Source organism: Talpa occidentalis, unplaced genomic scaffold, assembly GCF_014898055.3.
Source record: "Talpa occidentalis isolate TD23 unplaced genomic scaffold, MPIMG_talOcc4v2.1, whole genome shotgun sequence".
Lineage (NCBI taxonomy): Eukaryota > Metazoa > Chordata > Mammalia > Eulipotyphla > Talpidae > Talpa > Talpa occidentalis.
The window spans coordinates 101,580,378-101,603,852 of NW_026555331.1; positions in this window are offsets into that span (position 1 = coordinate 101,580,378).

Consider the following 23,475-nt stretch of genomic DNA (forward strand, 5'->3'; position numbering starts at 1 on the left):
AAAGATCATTGCCTTATTTCAAAGAATAGGGATACTGAATTTAGATTTTGTTATATAATACACAGTTTAATATTTATGTTAAAAATTAATTGTTAAAATAAAAATCTGTGAATTTCAAACAATTAGAGAAGGAAAAAGGAGACATAAACAATTTATCAACCCAAGAGAAGGGAATGCAAGGCAACAACAAAAAAGGAGGGGTTGAAAGATGATCCATTGAAGATATAGCACAAGAGTAGAAAATAATCCAAATATATCAATTATCACACTAATTGTTAACAGGTTAAACTCAAGCTCTCTAAAGGAAAAAAAAAAAACATCAGATTTGATTAAAATGAACAAAAAATGTTGTTTATAAAAGACACAACTAAAACAAAGCTACATAGAACAATTGAAAATAAAAATTAGAGGGGCTCCCTGGTGGCGCAGCAGTTGCGCGCTGGGTTGCGAAGCTGCCATGCAGCCTCTGCAGCGCCGGTTCGATCCCCAGCTGCTCCCCGGCCACTGGAGGAGGGTCCTACATGGCGCGCAGACCTCTCCTGCCGCCCGCTGCTCCCCTCAGCAGTGTACTTCGGTCCTTCTGCCTGCTCTGCTCCCCGCTCTGGCTCTGGTGAATTCTCTCACCCTCCCGCGCTACTGACTGTACCCAGTGCTTGTATAAATAAATAAATAAAATAAAAAATAAATAAATCTTAAAAAAAAATACTAAAGCCATACTTAGAGAAAAATTCATGACATTAAACATTTTTATCATAAGAGAAGAAAAACCTCAAAACAATAATGTCAACTTCAATCTTAACAAACTAGAAAAGAAGAACAATTTCGACCTAAAGTAGAAAAAAGGGAAATAATAAAAGTAGGGAAGACATCGGTAAACTAGAAAACAGAAAAGCACAAAATACCAATACTGGGAATAAAATACATGATCCCAGTTTTCACAGTTATTGAAAGGATAATATGGGAATGTTATGAACAATTTTATGCAAATTAACTTGATAATTCATTTATTTATTTTTTAAACTTGACAATTTAGATGAAATGGAGAAACTCCTGGAAAGACACACCATCCCCCCCACTCGTACACACACACACACACACACACACATATACACACACAATTGGTCCCCATTATTCATAGATTCCTTGTCTGTAAATTTGCCTACTTGCTAAATTTATTTCTAACCTCTCAGATACTCACAGTGCTTTCATAGGCATATACACAGTGGTACGCAGAGGAGCCAAAAAAAATTTTTTTTTCAGACTCCCTATATACAAGTTCCCAGATGAGGTTTAAGAAGGAGAAATTTTGCTCCTTGTTTCAGCTCTCATCCTGTTAGTAAGAGTCCTCCTTTTCATAGTCCATTTTAGTGCCACATTTTCCACATTGCTAATGCTTTTTATTTGTGATTTCATGTTTTAAATGATCCCAGGGATAGTACCTAGGTGCAGGCTCGTGTTCTCAAGTGCAAGAAGGTTGTGATGTGCTCTATGGAGCCTTCAGGCATGAGGGATAGTGTCTCTGGCTCTGAGTTCAATGTTAATGAATCAAAAATACATATTCAATAAGGTGCCTTTTAAACAGAAACACACAAAAAACAAAGCTATATATTGACTGGTGATGAAATGTGATCAGAGGCTCACAGGAATCTAATTCTATTTCCTTTTAGTAGCAATGGTTCAGCATTTGATAATTCAGTGTTTGCAGTGTCTTTATAGCTGCAATTACCATAAATAATGAGAATCAATTCTATGTAAACACACACACACACACACTTTGTGTATAGACAGTAAACAAATAAAGATGTACTTAAACTCACTGAAAATCTGGAAAGGCAAATAAAATAAACATATTTCATGCTTTTCAGGTTGGCAAAGATTTTATACTGACAAACCATTTTCAAGACATGAGGAAACAAACTTTCATACACTTCAGTGATAGTTTAAATTGGTAAAAACACTTCAGAGAGCAATTTGAAAAATCTAATCAAGTTGAAAACTTACGTTTCCCTTGGCTCAGCAGTTCTACTGCTGGATAAAGTCACATGTTTGGAACTGTTTTTACTACTGCTAATAGACATATCTGTTTTAATTGGGGTGTTGGTGAGTCTGCACTACATATTCTTGACCCATTAACTTATTGGTGTTTTCTGGACCACATGAAAGTCAAAGTATAGCAAATGTCCCTAGAGAATCATTCCATGGAAGCTTGTATGTTCCAATGTGTAAGTCCATGTCATTAATATGTTAGAGCAGTACTGTCTGTATTAGTACTGTTCCAATTTCAAGAACGGCCCTTTGTGTAGTAAAATTTCATGAGTTTCTCTAATGCTGGAATCTGCCTTGGAGAATCTTGTGACATATGTATTAGATTATCTTGACTTATGGAAAGGTAGATGTCAAACACTGCTTTTGAATTAGCATACATGTTCTTTAAAAATATAATGCAAACTAAATACTTTGTCTAACATGCATGCAAGCTAGAAAGAAAAATAATAAAATGCCCCTCCATATTTTTACTCTAGCTTAAGAAATAAGGCATTATTAATACCTGCCAAGCCCTCTGTGTGTATATGACCTGCCATCCATCCCCCATTTCCCCAAGCCAAGAAATACTCATGATATTTATAGAAAGATTTCAAAGTGTTGTTTTAATTACTTTAATAGGCATAGCATTGTTTGGGTCAAATTTATGTGAATTATGAAGTTTTCAAGTTTGGCTTTAGAAACAGGCTCTACCCTGGCTCAGTGTGAGTCCCAAGTGCTATTCTAATAATCCTTTCGTGCCCTGGAATTCTCACTCGCCACGACCCTCTCCTTCATAGGACTCTGTTCTGCAAACTCTAAATGCTTCTATTTCCATCTCCCGCTCCTTCTCTTAAATTCAAGAAGTCTATCAGATTCTGTCTATATTTCTCTATCTCTCTTCCTGGAAACTCTCTGAAGGCAATAAGCTGGGGAAATCATATGGTTCACTTCATTCGCTACTCATCTCTCAAGGATTTTTCTCTTTCATTACCAGATATGCTTAAAGCGCTTTAAAGCATGTCATTAACAAATGATTTAAAACCATGGTTTCTTTTATTTTGTCCAGTGTTTTGGTTGTTTCAGATAAGAGGATAAATCTGGCCCCTATTATTCTATCATAGCTGAAAGTAAAACTCACTTCATTGTTGATTAATGGTACATTTGGTTTTTTTCCTGACTATTTTATGCTTTATTTCTAGCCTGGTATTTCTGCGGTTTTTAACATATATGCTTTCCCCTCTTTCTTATGACAATATTTAGATATTCCCTTTTTTTTTGGTGCTTATGATGTGTCAGACCCTTGGTTATGTGCTTTGCATAAATTTCTTTATTGAATGCTTACAATGACCAGTGAGGTAGCTATTATGAACATGCTTCTTTTACACATGAGAAAACTGAATCACAGAGCTTTTTATCACCTTCCCCAGTATTATTTTATGTTCAACTCTTTCTCTAAAGTCTGTGCTTTTTCTGCATGGCATTGTCTGACCATCAGCTGAAAAGTTATTGTGGCTGTATCCTAAGTGTGCAGATTTATGTATCTGTTAAGCTAATAAGACAGTTCCTCTGGATTGAGTGCTCAGTGATTTGGTTGTCTTACTAGCCTTTACTTTCAGAGGCTGTGGAGCTAATTCAGAATAAACTCTGGCTCATTTTGTCAAGTGATTTAATATTGGAGAGTAAGTTAGAATGTTTATAACAATATGAAGATACTGTGAATGATTAACCAGGAGGTATCTTTGGGAATAAGCCCCCTAATGGTTTGGGGGAGGGTGGATTGTAATAATAACTTATTTAAAGGAATCACTTTTGTTTTTCTTTGTATGGAAAACTAATGCCACCTGCAAATTATTCCTATGAATTTTGCTTACTCAGTATCTAAGGCCATGAAGGCTTATCCTGCTTTATTGGCAGTCTTGTTCAGGAGCCTACCATGAGGCCAGAAGGTACTAGAGAGCAAATGAAAAACTGCATTTTCAGTTTTAAGCCTTTCCAGTCGGCACACTGCCCACCTTTCCATGATGAAGAGCTGTGGACCTTCACTCAGGCATTCTCTCGGCCACACCCTGAACCATTCTTTGTAATCCTCTTAATTGGAGGGCAATTTAGCCATCTAGGAGACATCATCTGTCAGCCTTGCTGCACCTGCCAGTAGAGCAGCACAATATTGTAGCAGAAATGTGTAACTTCATGTCATCAGACATTTATTTGGTGATCCTTAAATGTACCTGAGACTGTTAATGTGACAAAACAGTAATCTATTAGAGGAAAAGTCTGTGAAATCCCTTTTGGAACAAGCAGTACAACAGCACGCTGTGTCATGCGCCTCATTACTGATTTCTGAGTGTGTGCGACTCTTGGAATTTTTTAATACAATTAACTGAAAGTAACTTTTAAACCAAGGGAAAAGAGAAGACTCTGAAAGTCCTCAAATTTGTTAAAGTCACTGCTGTGCACTCTATCAGGCAGGCCTAGCCTTTCAGACAAAGATGGAAACTGATAGCAAGCCCAACGGCAAAGGTTGCTTCCCACTGGAGCTGTCATGAGAACAAATGGGAGAAACAGAAAGTCTGCACCACATGGTGGAACTTATGCCAGAAAATCAAACAGATATAATCCATTTATTTCAGCCTCATAAATGGCACGTTAGATATTTGCTATAGGCAATGGCTGTGGGATGCAAAATGTCATGTTCTAAGGAAATTCAATGCAAGTTTTTAAAGAAGGGTTATTATTAAAAATTCAAACATCATGCTTTCTATTATAAGGAAAAGGTAAGTATTAAGATTTTTAGGTTTATATTCCTTCAGCAAAGCAGGGATGTGAGTGAGGATGAAATGTGCTTCTGCGTGAAGTTAGCATTTATAGTGGGCCAAGTGCATAGAAGTGTTAGGAGTGAGGATGGGACTGAGGAAGGTAGAAATATGACCTTGAGGTTTGAAGAATAATGTGTAAAAGTCTGCATACAGTAATTAAGTGGTGCTTAAAGTATATGGGTGCAGAGTGTGCAATGTTGCTTGGGAAAGTAAGAAAGCTGCTTTTCCAAGAATGTAAGGTTTGAATTGAACCTGCAAGGTTGTCTAAAATGTTTCTGGGGGAGGGAAGGGCAATCTGAGAAGAGGCAGCAGCTTGTGCAAAGGCATGGAAACCTGAAAATAACCTAGAGTTCTGCAGGTGATGGTGAAAAATCTGATTGCCCATACTTAAGAATGACTAGAGATAACAGAGAAAAATTTGAGGGTGCATTGTGTGTGGACTTAAAGTAGAGGACTTACCTTTGTATTTAGGAAGATAATTCTGGAGGTAACATGGAAGATGCATGGAAATGAAAGAAGGACCTGGAAGTGCCCTAACAAGCCTTACTGTCAGGGCTGATGGTGGAAGATGATGTGTGCTAGATAGACACTGAGCTGTGCTTAGGTCTTTGCTGTTATTAGCTAGTGTAGTTTGCAGTCAATCTACACTAAATAGTTCAGGCAGAGGGAGCAGTATTTGTAAGAGGGACCTCTGTGCTCACTGTAAAGGAGAAGACAGTGTCAAGGTCAGCTGCCGAAAATAGAGGGAAAGGAAGTGTGTGACCTAAGGAGGGTTAGCGAATGGATGAGGGCCTAGGGCAGGGACACTGAGGATTCCAGAACGGCACCTGTGGGGGAATCATCTCTGGCAATACTCCCCAAGGACAGGAGTGGAGGAGACATATGAGCAATCAGATCCAGGGGGAAAAGAAATTATTTCAGGTCACCCAGTTTATAATGGCAAAACCAGAAGCCAAATCCAGGAATTTCACCACCAGAAAGCTCTGGGCTTTATGTTTTGTATAAGAAGTTTTCTCTGATTTATACAGATCTATAAATTTCTACTCTTATCACTTCTGTTTCACTCCTTAGATTACCTAGGATTGGAGAGAAAGTGGATGCAAAGAAAGAGGATATGGATAGGAGGTGGATCTTTCTGGAACACTGATTCCATGACTTCAGTTTAATCCAACAAAAAATTATTGATCTTGTCCAGAGGAGCACACAGTCTAGTAAGAGACAGATTTCCATGACCTAACTTCAATACACTATGACCAGACAGTGACTGACTGAAATGTGGAGATGGGGAGAAGCCGGGAATTCATATTTGCTCTGCATTTACCATTGTTAGGTGCTGTGCCTGGAACTGTGTTGCTGACGAGACACTCAAAGGAAGAAAACAAGGGATCAGTGTCCCAGATTAAAAAATATGAGGGCAAGTTAAGCCATAAAAACTTAGACTTCTTGATTTTTTTCTGAGCAGAAAGCAATATGAAAACACTAAAGAATCTAAGCCTTCAGGCTGTCACCATTAGTGCTTGTTTTACTTATTTCTGTTAGAAATAAGATAGCTTGGATCAGGGAGATACTTAAGCAGGAAACCAGTTGGGAGTCCAGAGTCTAAGATGGAAGAGTTTGTGTTCTTCTTTCCCAAATTAGTGGTTTTTAAATCTTATTATCAGCATCCCCCCCACACTGAAAGGTTCTGGAATACCACCTTGTTGACAGAGGTTTGGCCCACTAGTGATTCTCTTGAGTGGATTAAAATTGAATAGGAATGTTTAAAGATTTACTGCTTTAGACAAAGCAGGTAAAGACAGTGAAGTTTATGAAGAACCTTTTTGCCTCTCCTTCCCTCCTGCTCGTTGTTCCTCAGTCCAGGTTTCTCCCCTGACCTCTCCATCTCTCCATGGCAGTTATTGTGGGTGCTGTCTCACCCCATTTTTGTGGAGTCTCTATTGTGTGTCAGACATGCACTAGGGAAACAATAGAACACAAGACATAGTTTTAAACAAAGTAGAATGTTTTTCTAGTTGGAATGTTATAAATCTTGTTATGTAAACATATTCCTCACATTGCTTCATGTGTATCTTTTTGAGGGTTTGCATAATAAAAATATTTACAATACACAAAAAAGTGGATCTACAGAATAAAATAAATTCCTCCCCTCCCCCCACAAGGACAAATTGATGGAAATTATACAATATGGAGGGCATATAATGTTATTACAGTAAAGGATAAAGGAGGAATTCTGTAGTCATTAAGTCTGAGAAAAAAGTCACCCTCAAGGGGGAGTAAGGGTGCTTACCTCAGATTTCATAGTAATCACAGTATCAGAAGACAATGCAGCAATGTCTACAAAATTCTCAGGGGAAAAATACCTATGACCCTATAACAATCAAGTACAATATAATTTTAATACACTTTTAGAAATAATCGCACCATTTCTTCTGTCTATATAGATCAAGCTAGGTATATTTGTATATAGGGATGTATTTGGAATAATATTTATCTAATTTTAATAATTTTTTCTGTGTGGTGGGGATGATTTTTGTTTTATTATTTGTGCTTTTCTGTACATCTTTATTTTAGTTATTTTTTTAAAAAGATTTATTTTTATTTATGCATACAAGAACTGTGGTATAGGCCAGCGGTGCAGGGGGTGAGAGTGGGGAGCAGAACAGGTGGATCTACGGAGATACACTGCTGAGGGGAGCAGCAGGTGAGAGAGGAGAGGTCTGCTGCACCATGTTAGCTCCATGACTGGGCATAGAACTCATGCTGCAGTGACTGGCTATGGTTTTATAGCACTGAGACTTTAACCCCTGCGCCGCCATGGACGCCCTGTTTTATTTTTAAAGTAACGATCAAATAGTTTTGGTTTTTTTTTTTCATAAAGACAATATAATAGTGGATTCCAAGCTTGTACTTTTAAGTGTTAACTTTATCTCTCTGGATCCCAGTGTCTTCACCCTAAACCGAGGTGAGTAATCATACCTGCTTCTTAGAGCTGTTGGAAGGAGCATATGAGAGAGTGCCTGTGAACACAGCACGGTATGTGGCTGATCATGAACTTAATGCATGTTAACACAGAAAAATGATGAAAGCATTCATTCCTAGAACTACAAGGAACTTCAGTGGCTCGTTTAAAAAATTTTACCCATGAGAAAACAAACTCAGAGAGGTGACGCAAGTGACAAAATCTCATGATTATGAAGCTAGCTATGTGAACCGGAAGGAACATAGTCTTTTGAAGAATAGCTCTTTGTACATCCCATGCACAGATCTCTCTCTCTCTCTCTCTGTCTCTCTCATATCCAACCACCAAGAGTATGAGCTAATAGTCAAATTACTCTTCAGTGTTCTCAGAGCTCATACCAATAGATGTCTCGGAGGAAGGAGTGCCTATATGCCCACTAGGCTAGAAAAAACCACAGCTAGTAATTGAAAATTTGTCCCAGAAAATGCTTCAGTGTGCATCACATATGTGTGGCTAATTAAGAGGTAACTGTAGTCGGCCCTTTTCTTCCCATCCAGCAGTAATTACTCTTGTCTGCTTATTTATCTTCTGCCTTGAGATGATCACTGAATAGCTAGCTCCCGATTTTTCAATTAATTAAACTTCTTTTCTAATGCTACATTTTGGCAATAAACATGGATGTCTAGATGAACCTGCCTCTCAAGTTTTTTCTGAGTTGCTGAAAAAGGCATAATCCACCATTAATATTCATTACAGGGTGGGTGCCAAAATTGAGACCTCCTTGCAGCAATTTCACATGGCGTTTATACAAATTAATGAAAATTAGTGATTCTTAGAAAGGGCAGGGATTTGCAAATGGTAGGAAAGGAGAGAGGGGGAAAGAGGAAGGGCATTTCAGGAGTAATTTTAACTAAAAAATAAAAGACATCAAAAAGCAACCTCCCAGGGAGAGATGTGATTGAATGTCATTGTGGAATTTGTTGGGAGAAAAAAATTGTCTGGATTTAACAGCTTCAAAGCCAGAGCAGCGATGTTATCAATTCCTGATGCATTTTCTGTACAATGGAGCAATTAGACAAGTATAAACTGGGCTGGTTAACATAGCGCGCGCTAAGTAATAGGCCCACATCGTCCAGCTGCTTAATTGATTAATGATATGCAAATGGGGATTTATAGGCTAGAGTCATCTGTTTCCTTTTGCGGAGCTGCCTCTCTTTTCCTAACCCTACTCTTGGCTTTAGCCAAAAGGGAAGAGGCACTATTATGAACGTGGGTTACGCAGTAAATTACTTTCTCTTTTTCAATCTCGGCTTTCTGAGCTATGATTCGAGCCATCAAAAGTCTATTGCCAGCCTACAGAGAACTGACATACTCATTGTAGTGTGTCACTCCTCAAACTCTGCTGCCGTCATTTCAACTAACCTTAATTTAAAATACTGTCGGCATCAGCTAGAATCCCTAACAAATGGAGAGCCTCATCACCATACTAATTGAACGAAAAATGTTCCATGATTTAAATACCTATTGCTTCATCATTTCCCCAGTCTTCGGCTTCCATTTTGTCGGGCATGAAGTTGGTGATTAAACCCAAAGCGTAATTATTAGCAACAGAGGAACCGTTGTCTCATCGCGCAGTTTCCTGACCAGGTGCAAGCTCTCCTCTCCTTACTGAGCATGTCTGTCAGTCTTATGAACAATCCCAGCAGAATAAGTGACTGATTTTCTCTTTATAATCACAGAGGCACTTTACAGCAAATTGTCACACTAGACCTCTACTTCTGAATGGCATAATGAACGTTTTAGTGTGGGGAGAAGTTTACGTATTGAAAAGGGGTGTCACAGTTGGAACTAGGATGCTGACATCTTTTATCAATACACCTACCCTGGCTGCCTCCCACCAAGTCGGCCTCTGTTGCTTCTGACAGTTGTGTAAAATGATGAAAGGATTACAAATCAGGGTGCAAGAAACCTGTTTACAAGTTCTGACTTTGAGAGAAAAAAGCTTGTGTGGCCTTGAAGCCTTGTGTAAAGGAGGAGCATTGTAGTGGAGAATGATTTGCAAGGGAGAAGGAGTTCAGGGTGCTTTTGGGAGTTGAAGGAAGAACACTTTCTTAAAGTACTTTTCAGGATTAGCAGAGTGAGCCTGATAAACTTCGGGTTTGATTGACTGGGAATCCACTGCCTCCAAACCAGTGAACCTGTCTTCCAGGCTATCAAAGAGAGATTATTTGTTTGAATTTGATGAAAGACAACCTCAAAGCACTTGTCTCCTACACTAGAATCAGAACTGTAGATGGTTCTCCTTTGTCCAGAAATAGAAGCCCTGGGTTTTGAAGGTCTCATGTTTTGGAACTCAATCCAGGTGTCTGCAGACTTGCCAAGGTTCTGCTTGTACATTCTAAACTCTGGACACTTTCCCAGAACAGGATGGGGTAGCATGTTGAAGAGTGCTTTCCATTACACCTTCTTCTTTCAAGAGCTTTTTTATTACTAAATATTTATTTATGTTGAACTTATATTGAAAATGTAGACATCTCATAAAACCCAAAATCTAAATAGGCAGATTCCCCCTCTATTTATGCTCCCTTTCTTGGCCCCATGTGCATAGCCCAGGCTTTTAAGGCTACATCCACAATCCATTCCTAAGATGTATTATTTACCTACTTCTCAACTGCAATATTTGTAGATAGTTTTAGATTATTTGCGAATATGGATATATCTGATAGATATTTATGAACAACAAACTCACAGAAAGAGCTTTGTCTTTCTAATTTATATTTTAGAAATTGAAATTCTTGCCAACTTTAATATGAATAAGCAAACTTTGCCTCAGCAACTAATTTTGATTATTATAACTACTGGAAATAATTTATATCATCCATAGACACATAGAATGTTCATAGAGCAGTAGATGAGTGCGGGGTGAGCTTGAAGAAGGCCACCCCCTAAATGAGAATTCAGATACATTAAGCTATGGATCCCCTGCACCCCCCCAAAAAGTTTAAGGTAATATTTTTAATGACACAATGATGTCCATCCAAACTTTGAAAAACTTTTTTTTTTTTTCATGTCAAATCCAAAGGCAAGGAGGAATAAAATATCTGAAAACTGGATGTAAAAAATGAAAGAGTCCTAACTTAACAACCCATTGGCTGGTGATCTTGAACAAGCCATTCAACATGTTTACAGATCATTTATAGGAGAGGTCATGATTCTATGATTTCTTTCAGTTTTTAAAATTCTTTAAACTGAGTTAGTGCTTTGCAGCATGGAGCACGTAAGATATGCTTGGGATCTCCTTGCTAATCACATATTGAAGAATAAAGAATTCTATTTGGCACACAAACATGAAGTTTGACTTGAAATAGGAAAACAATGAATGACAAATATCCCTTGATATGGAGAAAGGATTTACTACAAAGCGATGAAGATTCATTGCAAGGATCACTACTAAGGAGAATACATTGTTCTCGTGTGACAATGTACGACTTGGGTGACTAAGAAGACAGAATCTCCCTTTATTTTAAATAAGTCCACTTCTTGTTATGGGAAAAGTAACATTTTCGAAGTTGATCTTAAACTCAATTAGACCTCACTGTAGGTTCTCAGAAATTATTGATGATAGTTATCAGTAAAGAATGTAGGAAAGAAGGGAGGAAGAAGAGGAAGGAATGAAGATCTTGACTAAAACAGTGCCTCACTGAGTGTGTATTTAAATAGAGTACATTGTTAATATTTCTACCTGAAAATGTGTTAAGTTGAAGCAAGTCACAAACATTTAACTGGAGATTTTCAAGGTCAACTATAACATGAGAACAAATTGTAAAAGCCTGTTGATCTCTGCATCCATTTGTAGTGGTGGTGTAAAGTTATCCTATGACAAATTACACCATGACAAATAATTTGAGCCTTATTTACACTTTGAGGAGAAATAAATGTTCTGGCCACTTTGGAGGGTGAGGACACTCTGAGAAACTGCCTCCCCTAATCCATCCATCAACCATCAATCATATGAACCAGAGATGTGGGGAGTTTTCCACCTTCCCTTTTGATTTGAGTCAATTTTAACTGATCACTCAGAGTAGCATCATTTCCCAGAAGGTTGCCCCAGAAGAACTAGGCAGTGGCCCTGCTTCCCCCAAATGGGCAGTTCCCTCTTCCTTTTCTGGCAGCTTGAAACTCAGTGTACCTGCAGGATTCAGCCTTTGCCATTCTCTGCTCTCCTCCATGGAGTGGATGGAGCGTGCCTCTTGCTCTGGCGCTGCTCCCTCTGGGCAGGTGACAGTAAGACATGCCACGCTGAGGTCTCTCCCTCTCCAGTTATCACCAGAGGTATCAGTCGTGACTTGCTGCATTTCAGTGGTTTCCCCATTTTCCTGCTCTGCCCTTTCTCAGAAACACAGTACAGCAGTGTTTGTACATTAGAAGACTCAGGGGCAGCCAGCATGTAGAATGTGAAAACAGGGAGAGACTGCAAAATAGCCTAAGACCCAATAATGCCACAAAAGTTCAACTGTGAAAGAATGAGTGAATGTACCTGGTGCTCGTAGTCTATCATGGCTCTGGCTGTTTATATTGAAGGGGAATGAAAGATCCTTTGAAAGAGCTTCCCTTTCATATAATAAATCTTTGTGAAAGAGACAAACTTGGAAAGAGTGAAAAAGAGAAAGACAGAAGAAAGCCAATATCTTGGCACAGGAGGTCTGTATAGAACAGCAAGGAACCCCTCTGTGCCACCTCTGGGTAGGTTGGGATTCTTTTGCTGGCATTCTATAATGATGCGGATTTGAGGGAAGACTAGGACTACCTTAGAGAGCTACACCCTCCCTCCCTCCCCTCACACATCGATTTTCAGATGATGAAACCGAGACTCTGAAAAACTGATTGGCATACTCAGGGCTACCCAGAGAAAAAGTAGGAACAAGATACAGCTCCAGACTCTTAGATCATCAGACGATGCCCCTGTGAAACCAGTAAGAACAAGTTTTTGGAAAAGACAAAATTGATAATGATGGGAATGCTCTCAATAAATATTAATCCTACTCTGTACTAAAACCCACTTCTAGGGTCTGGGAATGTGGCAATGAAACAGCAACTAGGCAAATATACATTATAATGATAGCTACTAGATGATAAGAACAAAAATAATGCAGGTAAGAAGAGGGAAGTAAGATGGAGTGGGTACTGTTTCAGGTGATAAGGAGCCCCTCTCTGATGAATTCACATTTGAACAGAGGCCAGAACAAAGAGAGAGAGGTTTGTGAAGACCTGGGAGCAGGATGGGCCTGTGTTTGTGTGGTAGGGAACGTTAGGGGGGCCAGTGTGGCTGCATCAGTATGAATCAGGGAGAGAGTTGTAGGAAGACTGGAGGGTGGCCTAGGCCACATCCTAAGCAGCTTTGGATTTTAAGTTTGATGGAAGCCATTGGGGGATTTTGAGCAAGCAGTTCTATGCTGTGATTTACTTTAAAGAAGGACCAACCTTACTTCAGTGTGGTTCATAGACTGTAAAGGGGCAAGAGTGCAAGCATGGAGACTTGTTAGTCTAGGAGAGAAACAACATTGGTTTCATATGGCAGACGCTGCACCCGGGCACACTGAGAATTCCTTTTCCCTTTCCTTTCTCCACTAGAGGAACTGGAAAGCAAATGTGTAATTTCTTGCTTATCACCCTTTCAGCTCAAGGTGATAATGCTACATGGTTCTGACCAATGAGATAGAAGTGGTAATCTGGTGAGGAGGTTTTGCAGAAAGCCTCTCTGCTTTCTTGATAAGAATAACTGACGTGGTTGACATGAATCTGTCTGACCCTTTTCTCTTTATGCTATTTTCTTCTTCCTTTCTGGAATGTACACAAAGGAAGGTACAGGATTCAGTTTGTGACCATGAGACAGTATGCCAAGAATAGAGCAGAAAACTAGAAAGTCCCTGTGTCCTTCATGATTTCATCAGGCCATTGTACCAGTGTTTGACAGCCTTTATATGAGCTGAAATCCCTGCAAAGACAGGAGTTAGCAAAATTTTTCTGTAAATAGCTAGGTAGTAAACTACTCATCTCTGCTGTTATAGCACAGAAGTAGCCATAGATAATATGAGAAACAATGAGGCTGGCTGTACTTTTATAGATCTTCACCAAGAGAGGTAGAAGGCCAGATTTGACGCAGGGACCCTAGTTTGCTAATTGCTGGTTTAAATTACTACAGTTTTGATCAAAACAGGGGAGGGAAGACCACAAGGGACTATGGTGATGGTGCACAGGTGAAATGATGGTGGGAATTCCATGGGGACTACACCTGAGAGGAGAAAGCAAACATTGTGCAAAAATGAACAATGATGAAAATATAAATAAATAAATAACAGAAAAAATTATTATAGTTGACTTTTCTGTGCTGAAGTTGAAGCTAATCTATTTTTATAGTTTTTATTGAAGTACCTTGGGCTTATAAAGTTACTTGGGTTTCAGGGTATAGCATTTTAAGTCAACATTTGTATGCACTGCATTATGCTTGCTACCCAAAGTTTAATTTCCATCCTTCATTGTGCAATTAATCCCTTATACCCAACCAACACATTCTCTTTCCCTTTCCCTTCTGTTCTATTCTTATAGTTTGAGTTTTTTTTTTTTTTAAATTTTGTTCGTTAATTCATTTTATTTCCTTATCTTCCACGTGAGTGAAATTATGTGGTGTTTATCTCTTTCCATCTGACTTATTTGACTTATAATACCCTCTAGGTTCATCCATGTTGTTACAAATGACAGGATTTCATCTTTTTGCTTTGAGTAGCTGAGGGGCAATCCATTATTGTGTATGGAGATATACATGTGCATATAGACATTAGACGACATCTTTTCTCCTTTATTCACTTATCCATCAATGAGCACCACTGTTATTTCTAACTCTTGATTATTGTGAATGATTAAGCCATTCCTAGTTGATAGACATAAATCAAGGTGGCATCTGCATTGATTTAGAAAAAGGTGATTGAATTCAGAATGTATTTGTTGCCAAGGATGACACCAAGGTTTGGGACTTGAAAAACTCATTGAATTGTATTATTTATTGAGATGAGGAACACTAGGAAGAATTAGATTAGGTGAAAGTGTGGAAAATAAAAATTTTGTTTTGGGGCCTCCCTGGTGGTGAGGAGTTAAAGTCTCAGCACTATCAAGCTATCGCCAGCCACTGAAGCCTGAGTTTGAGCTCCTGCCAAGGAATTAACCGACATGGCGCAGCAGACCCTGTCTTTCCCGCTGCTCCCCTTAGCAGTGTCCTTCGGTGGATCTGCATGTTCTGCTCCCCACTCTGTTTCTGGTGAGTCCTTTTACCCCCTACATCCCTGGTCTACACCTCCGTTCTTGCATGCATAAATAAATAAAAAGTAAATCTAAAAAAAAATAAGAATTTTGTTTTGGATATATTAGATTTGAGATAGCTACATGACATACCAATGTAGATAACATCCTTTCCTATACTGCTAGTTCAATGCAATGTTGTACCAAATTTTGCCATCAATCTATATTATAGTGTAGAGTAAACATCTAATCTAGAAATCAACTATGTTCAGAGCCTAGTGACACATGTCCTTTGTACTATTTAGGCACCATTCTATCATATTTGGAAGTATCCTGCTGGAGAAAATAATCTACAAGCCATGTTTTACTTTATTATATTGGTAAAACTACCTTGACTTTTTTTTTTTTTTTTTTTTTTTTTGCTGTTTCCAAATGCTGATTTATTGGCGTGGAATTGGACTAAATCAATGACCTTTCAAATATATCGTAGGTGCCCCCTGAAATAGAAAAACAATTCTAGGACACAATTATGGTTATTATGTACATATTTCTTTTTCTCCCTCAGCTTTTTTTTTTTTTTTAAGATTTATTTATTTATGCATACAAGAGCTAGGATACAGGCCAGAGATGGGCGGGGTGAAGGTTAAAGAATTCACCAGAGACAGCAGGGAACAGAACAGGAGGACTGACTGAAATAACTGCAGAGGGGAGCAGCGGGTGAGAAAGGAGAGGACTCCTTCGCCATGTGGGTTTCTCTCTGGCTGGCTGTGCTGCAGAGGCTGCGGATTGATTCATAGCGCAGTGTTTAACCCCTTGCGCCACCAGGGAGGCCCTCCTTCAGCTTCTTTCAAAACACATGTGTTTTTTTTTTGTATAAAACATGCTGGGAAGTACACTCTAAATAGGCTTGAAAATAAGATAAAATGTATCACTCTAATCTCACTTAGTGCATGTGCAGTAGTACAACCTTGCCATTTTGATCATTCTACACAATTTCACAGAAATTAATTATTCAGGATTAACTGAGTTACCACTATATTTGAGAGACCTCTTCAGGACATAGAATGAAGTAGTGTTCCTTAGCAGTAGAGTACAATTCTAAGGGAGAGTCAAGGTACTTAAGAGCAGTATGTCTTGCAGTCATATAGTTTACTGAACAATATAAATAATACTTCAAGGGAAATCAGAACAGAATTTTCTTCTTTAAAAAGGAAATAATAGAACACTAAAGTATTAGGGAGGCCATTTGAGAGCTTGATAAATCCTACTCTTCCTCTGCTAAGTAGTCTCTTGCTTAGCAGAATTTTTTTGACTGCCACGATTTCATTTTAAATTGATCAAAGGTTTCCAATTTAGCAGACTGGTTCATTAGATTAGTATAAAAAGCCATTTTAGGATTGGGGGTCCTTTGGAAGTAGCAGCCGGTTCTGGAATCCATTAACAAATTACAAATAATTAGTGCAAGGTGAAATAAAGAAAACTTGAAATAAATCTCATCAACTTTCTCTGAATTTGGCAGGAAAAGGCAGTCTTGGGAACCTCTTTGACAAGAGGTGTCCTCACAAGGTCATAGGTAGGCCACCTTTCAGTTGGGCTATAATAATCTCCCTTCACCCTGATAACCTCAGCACTATGGACATTTTAGACTGGGTAATTCTCTGTCCTTTTAGATTGGATAATTCTTTGTCCTTTGGGGCTGAGTTACAGTGCACATTGTAGGTTATTTAGCAGCATCCCTTAGTGCCAATAGCACCCACTGCTTGTGACAACCAGAAATGTCACCAGACTTTGCCAAATATCATCTGGAGGAGGGGGAGCAAAATCACTTCGGTTTCTGGAGATAGTACTTCTAGGGTCATGGGTGTATGAATTTAAGTGGTACTTGGTTTGAGTTTACAGTGTTTCTGTTCAAATATACCACTCACTATTTTCTGTGAAGAGACTGGTTTCGTTTTGATAGCATTACCCCCCTCTAATGTTTTTGATTTTTCTGTGACATTTACAGGCTAAGTTCTGACTTTCCAAATCACTGTATTTCCCCTTATCAGCTACTGTTACCTTTTTTTAAATTTAACATAACTTTTAGTTTAATAAAAAGCAAAAGATTCTCTTTCACAGTCTTTCAGAGTTACTTCTCTGTTATTTAAATTTCATTTGTGAAAGGTGTCAAATTCAATTTTTAAACTATGAGGAATTATAAAAACTTTATAAACAATACTTAATATTTATCTGTAGATGCCAAAAAATCAATTACATAAATTAAAATCAAATAATATTGTCTATGGAGGTTTCACCCCTTGATTAATTTCTTGACATAATTCTTGTTACTGATTTCCCTCTGTTGTTAGTAATGACAGGTACATAGAAGGTGATGGAAGCAAGTGGGAGAATAGAAGATGAAAGTGAGGTTATCTGGGTTCCTCATGTTTGGTGGAGTGCACAGTTCTGTGCCTTGGTAGCAGATGGCACCTGTGGGCGAATGCAGTCCCACAGTAGGGCACCGGGTAGTAAACAGACTACAGGCTTTGAGACTCGTCAGCTGCACTCATCCTCAGCCAATATCAGTGCATTGATTACCCAGCACGGTTGTATGTAATGGCTTTGGTTAGGTGGACAGAACATGATTTGTTGAAGCAGAAGTCCTCGTAGATCATGCTGGCCTCTCCTACCTCTGAGAAAGAGGTTTCAGAACAGTACTCCAGTGTTGCTCGACATCTCTTGTTGGGATTAGCTCCTATATGTTGCTTTCCAGATTTCAGAAACTGAGCATCAGCTTCTTCCTAATGTAATACATTTAAAATCATTAACACAGTCTCCAGTTAGTGGAATGGGTAGCCTGTCACTTCTACATGTCATTATGAACTTCCCCAGTTTTATAAAACAAAGTTTTATAAAAAAGTTTTCTGAAAGTTTCTCCTAAGTACTCCTCAAAGTTATCCTCATCTTTTCCATGGTCTTTGTAACTGAAAACAAATTTCTTCTCAGTACTGAGTACTCCTTAAATTATACCAAATGGATGCACATGTTTTCTTTTTAGTGAGATTAGCAAGAGATTTTTGGTCTTTGGGCTCAATTCTGGTACTCCAAACCCTTGCTAAGTATCATAGAATGGCCAATATAATATATTTTTTAGAGTGCCATCTGAAAGCATAATGATAATACCCTTAGGAAATTGCAGTAATCAAAGAGTAGTGTGTGAGCCTTTGATTGCACAATTCTTAAACAGAAAGCAATAGAAACATCATCATAATAATTAAAGTTAAATGGCTCCAAGCGTCTCACATTCACCTTAGGCTAACTGGATAGAAAAGCATCTTGAAGGGCTATTACTACTCTTGAAATATAGAGAGAAAAAATCTAGAAGGTTGTACAGAGTGATAAACAAGGACATGTTTGTTTTAGAAACAAGAGATAGGAAGAAGGAATCTGCAATAATTCTTTTACTGCGGAGTCAGAGTAACACTGTGACAGTGGGTTTTCTTTTATGCATAGGAAAGGTTCTTTTATAAGACAAGATAGGAACTTCTAGGACCTGAATTCCTCAGAAGGGAGATTAGAAAGTGCTGTTTAAGCTTTTGTTGTTGTTTGTTTTATGTGCAAAGTTCAAATCATATACTGGCCCATGCAAATCTAAAACAAATTTAGTTCAGGGAAGTTTGGAGAACCGGTGGGTAAGAAGTTGGTGGGCACAAGAACTCTGGGACCCCAGGCAAGAGTGGGCTATGGCACAGGTGTTCAAGGTTACTCACACACAGAGATTGGACACAGTGACCTTAACCAGGTTACTCAATCTCTCCAGGTATTGATTTCCTGAGCTATATATGAATGGTGTTAATAATGGCTACTTCTTCATAGGTTGATGGTAAACAAGAAAGGATCAGGTATATGAAGCACTTAGCACTGGGCTTGGCACACAGTAACCACCAAACAGTAATAAATTGGGAAACTCATTTTTTTAGGTTATTGGACTATGTAGTAAATCAGAATTACTGGATGAAGGTTCTCAGAATCTGTATTTGTAGTAAGTTAACCAGGTGAGTTTAATGTGCTTTGTTTGAATAGGTCTGGTTAGCCTTATAGCTGGCTCAAAACCCTCTTTTAGAATCCGCTCTTAAGAGTGATCAATCAACAGCTGCTGCCAAGCTTCCCAGTTCACTCAAACAAATCTGGAAATGGCAGACTTCGAGTATCAGTGGATAAAGTGATTTGGGTTGTGAGCTGCTTCTCACTCACCCTATGGGACCCTGGGATGAGGACAAGGAAAGTAGGTTTGGCAGACATGATGCCCCACCCCAATCCTAGAGATGAGCTGCCCCACCCCAACCCCGAAGATGAAGATAGTGATGGGAAGAGCAGTGAGTTTCTCTAAGACACTCTAGAGCTGGATCTCGTTGCAGAGGGACACAGAGAGCATGGCTTCTCTGACACAGGCCTCGCAGGGGACACCTTGGGCCACTCCACTACCCAGTTTATTCACTCCTGCGCAATTAGGCTTTTGGTCTGGGCAGAGACTGGAATGTGAGTTTTCTTGGTTTAAGGCAAATCCCAGTGAAGAAAGGATTTCCTTGGCTACCTCCTTTCTCTCAAGGAGACAGGAAGAATGTCACACATTCTCCTTCCTCGCCTAATTTCTTCCTTATAGCCCCTCCAAAAAGTCTGATTTTAACTCAGACACAGCTATATTACTCCTAAAAATACAAATATTAATGTGAGTATGCCATTTTCAAAATTGTATTTTATATATTAGGCACAGAGCTATGGATCTTAACTCTTTTTATTCCAACAATTATTTTATCAGGTAAAGGTTATTATCATTTAAGATGTGGCAGTTGAGGTTCAGGCATGTTAAGTGGCAGCATATTCCTAAATGTTAGGCAAGATTTCAATGCAGTTTTCCAACCCACAGCCCCAGGATTCCAACCCAGATCTGCTTGGTTCCAAAGCTTGCATTTTTTTCTTTTTAATTTGACAATGCCCCTAATTATACTTATTTATTGACTCGCTTGTTATTTATCTCTACCATGCAGAAAGATGACAAGGGTTTGTGTGCACATGCATATAAACAAGTATGCCACATATTTGCCTCCTTTGTTTTTTAATTTTAACACTAACCTTTATTCATGCTTCCTTGGATGCTCATCTTGGTTATATATTTTAAACCTAACAATAAGGGTATATTCATTAATAAGGGAGGTTTTTTTCCATTCTCATTTGTGATACATTTATCTGGAGACAACAGCAGAAAAGAATATTTGAAATTGAGCCTGGTCCAGAAAACCTGGGACAAGTAAATGGTTGTTATAAACTGTCAACCTAAAAAATTTTAAAAAGACTGTTGCAAGTCATCATTGCTGGTTGTTTAAAAACTGTACTAAGCACATTCTCTCTTTGTCTGTGTCATTTTATCTTTTTTCTTTCCTAAGGGAAAGCATAGATATATTTTCTTCCTCAGAAATAAAAGTCAGTGACACCATCCAGTATTAATCCTCCATTAATCTTTCTCCTTCTGACTTATTTCACTTAGCCAGATGGTATCATTAATATGTGGAATATAAAATAACCAAATTAATAGATAAAGACAAGCTGAAAAAACTAAACCTTGATAGCTGACAACAGAACAGAAACACTAGGGGATGTGGCAGCAGGGGAAGGAGGCACAATGGTCTGTGGTGGTGGAATATGGGTGAGCAGGTGGCCGGTGCTGCACTATGATGGTAATACCTGATGGGGATATCTCAGTATTACCTCAGTTAGAAATAAATACATTAAAAAAAGGAAAAAAATTCAGTTATTTAGAGGTGTGCTCCCATACCCCTAATGTTGATTGCTATAAACCAACATTGCCTCAATAAAAAAAGTGCAATTTAAAAAAGAGAAGTAGGGCCTCCCCGGTGGCGCAGTGGTTGAGCGCTGGGTTGCAAAGCTGCCCGCAGCCTTTGCAGCACCGGTTTGATCCCCGGCTTCTCCCCGGCCACCAGAGGAGGGTCCCGCATGGCGCGCAGACCTCTCCTGCCGCCCGCTGCTGCTCCCTCAGCAGTGTACTTCGGTCCTTCTGCCTGCTCTGCTCCCCGCTCTGGTTCTGGTGAATTCTCTCACCCTCACGGGATTCTGACTGTACCCGTGCTTGTATAAATAAATAAATAAATAAATAAATAAACAAACAAACAAACAAACAAACAAACAAATAAATAAATAAATAATCTTTTAAAAAAAAAAAGAGAGAAGTAAATGTCAGGAGAAAAGGGAAAATCAACCACTTAGAGGAATGAATCAGGATTGAAAAAGACACAGAAGACATCGACGTGGATGGTCATTTTCCCCAGAATCCTTATCAAAAGAGCAGTGCATCTGCAGACACTTCAGGACCCCTGAGGGTGATGAACGGCAGGCACCGGACTGGGAGGAGAACTGCAGACACAGAAATCAAATAGAGTTTCCTTATAAAGCAAAATAGCAAGGAAATTAATGACTTACTGAAAACAAAGCAGCAATCTGGTGACTGCTCTCAGGAAAGACCCCTCCCCCAGCCCCAGGCAAACAGAAAACCCAATAGGAAGTTTTTATCATTTAATGGCAGGAAAGGGCCATTAGCATCCAATATGACCAGAGGCACACCAAACAGAAATATTCCTTAGATTTGTAATGAACTCTTCAAAGTGCTGTCTGTTTTAAAAAAAAAGTCCCCTGACAGCTAAAGGGTGGGAACAGTTCTTTTGAATATACAACTTATCAAGATCTACCAGGCACCGAGAAACTCTCCTGCCAATTAACGTCCCTGGAAACTGCTTTAGTGAAGGAAGGCGAAATGGGCAGTTTAATTACATCAGTGTATGTACCCTTATTTTTCTAATTTCTCAATTAATGGGTCTGCAAATAGCTTGGAGGAGAATAATTCAGTAGCCTAACATCCCAGCAGGAGACTCTAAGCCTGCTAATGCTGACAATTTTTTTCTTTAAAATAAATGTAACTTTTGTCTATTGCTTTCTAACTAGAAAATTATTCCCTTGTACAAATGAGACTTTGATAAAAAAAAAAAAAACCTGTTGGGAATAGAGCAATATTTAAAGTAGTCTCCATAGGGACTCTCTTTGGAAGTGCCAGCAATACACAGGGTAATATGTGGTACAGGGAGGCCGCTGATGTGCAGGCACATGCAGAAGAACAGGGCATGTATGTCTACTAATGAAGAAGCAAGCAAGACTGATCACTGATTTCACTGCACAATATGAAGATGAGAAATACTGATGTTCTAATTCTTGGCTTTTTTGGAACTACAGACTGCTTCGCTTCATTGGAGTATAGGCACTTTCCCTGATGCCACATAGACATCAAAATGGGGGGCTTTGTTAGATGAGATTTTAATACTGTTTCTGTTTTTCCTTGTAACTCTAAGTTCAAGGTCCTATGCAATCTTGAAGAAATAAATCCAGTCATTCCACAGTTTTTCATTGGCAAACGATTAGATTTTCTGTGGCAATATGCCAGGAACAATTGTTTTCTTCTTTTTCTATAGTTTCACAACAGCCATACATCATTTGCATGAATCAATAATGGTGTCAGTGAGTGTTGTAGTTGCTTTTGGGTTACATCCAATAACCAGTGTATTTAACTTAGTAAGTACTTATGCATGAGGGCTGATTTTATTGTGGAGAAAAGAGAACTCCTGTATACTGTTGGTGGGAATGTAGCTTGTTACAGTCACTATGGAAAACAGATTGGGGATTCCTCAGAAGATTAAAAATAGAACTACCATATCATCCAGAAATCTTATTTCTGGGTAGATATAAAATGAAATGGAGCCACTACCTTGAAGAGATGGCTTCATCCTTGTGTTCATTGCAGCATTTTTCACAACAGCCAACATATGAAAATACATGTCCATTGTCAGAGGAATGGGTGTACACACACACACACACATACAGGAATATTACTCAACCATAACACAGAAGGAAACCCATTCTTTTGCAGCAACAGAATAAACTTTGAGGGCATTACGCTAAGTAGAATAAGCCTGACAGGGGAAGATGCTGTATGTTCTCACTTATGAGTGGAATCTTAAAAAAATAAATAAATAAAATGCAAGCCAAACTCACAGAAGAAAGAGTAGAATGATGGTTGCCAGTAGCTGAGAGGTAGAGGAAATGGGGAGATGATGGTTATAGGGTATAAACTTTCAGCTATCAGATGAATAACTTCTGGAAATTTAATACGATCATGGTTAACAATCCTGTGTTACATACTTGAAATTTCCTAGGAGAACAGATCTTATATGTTCTCATCTTGCACAAAAATAATTGTAACTATGTGAAGTGATGGATGTGAGGTGATGGATGACTAACCTTATTGTGGAAGTCATTTTAGCTATATATATATACATGTAC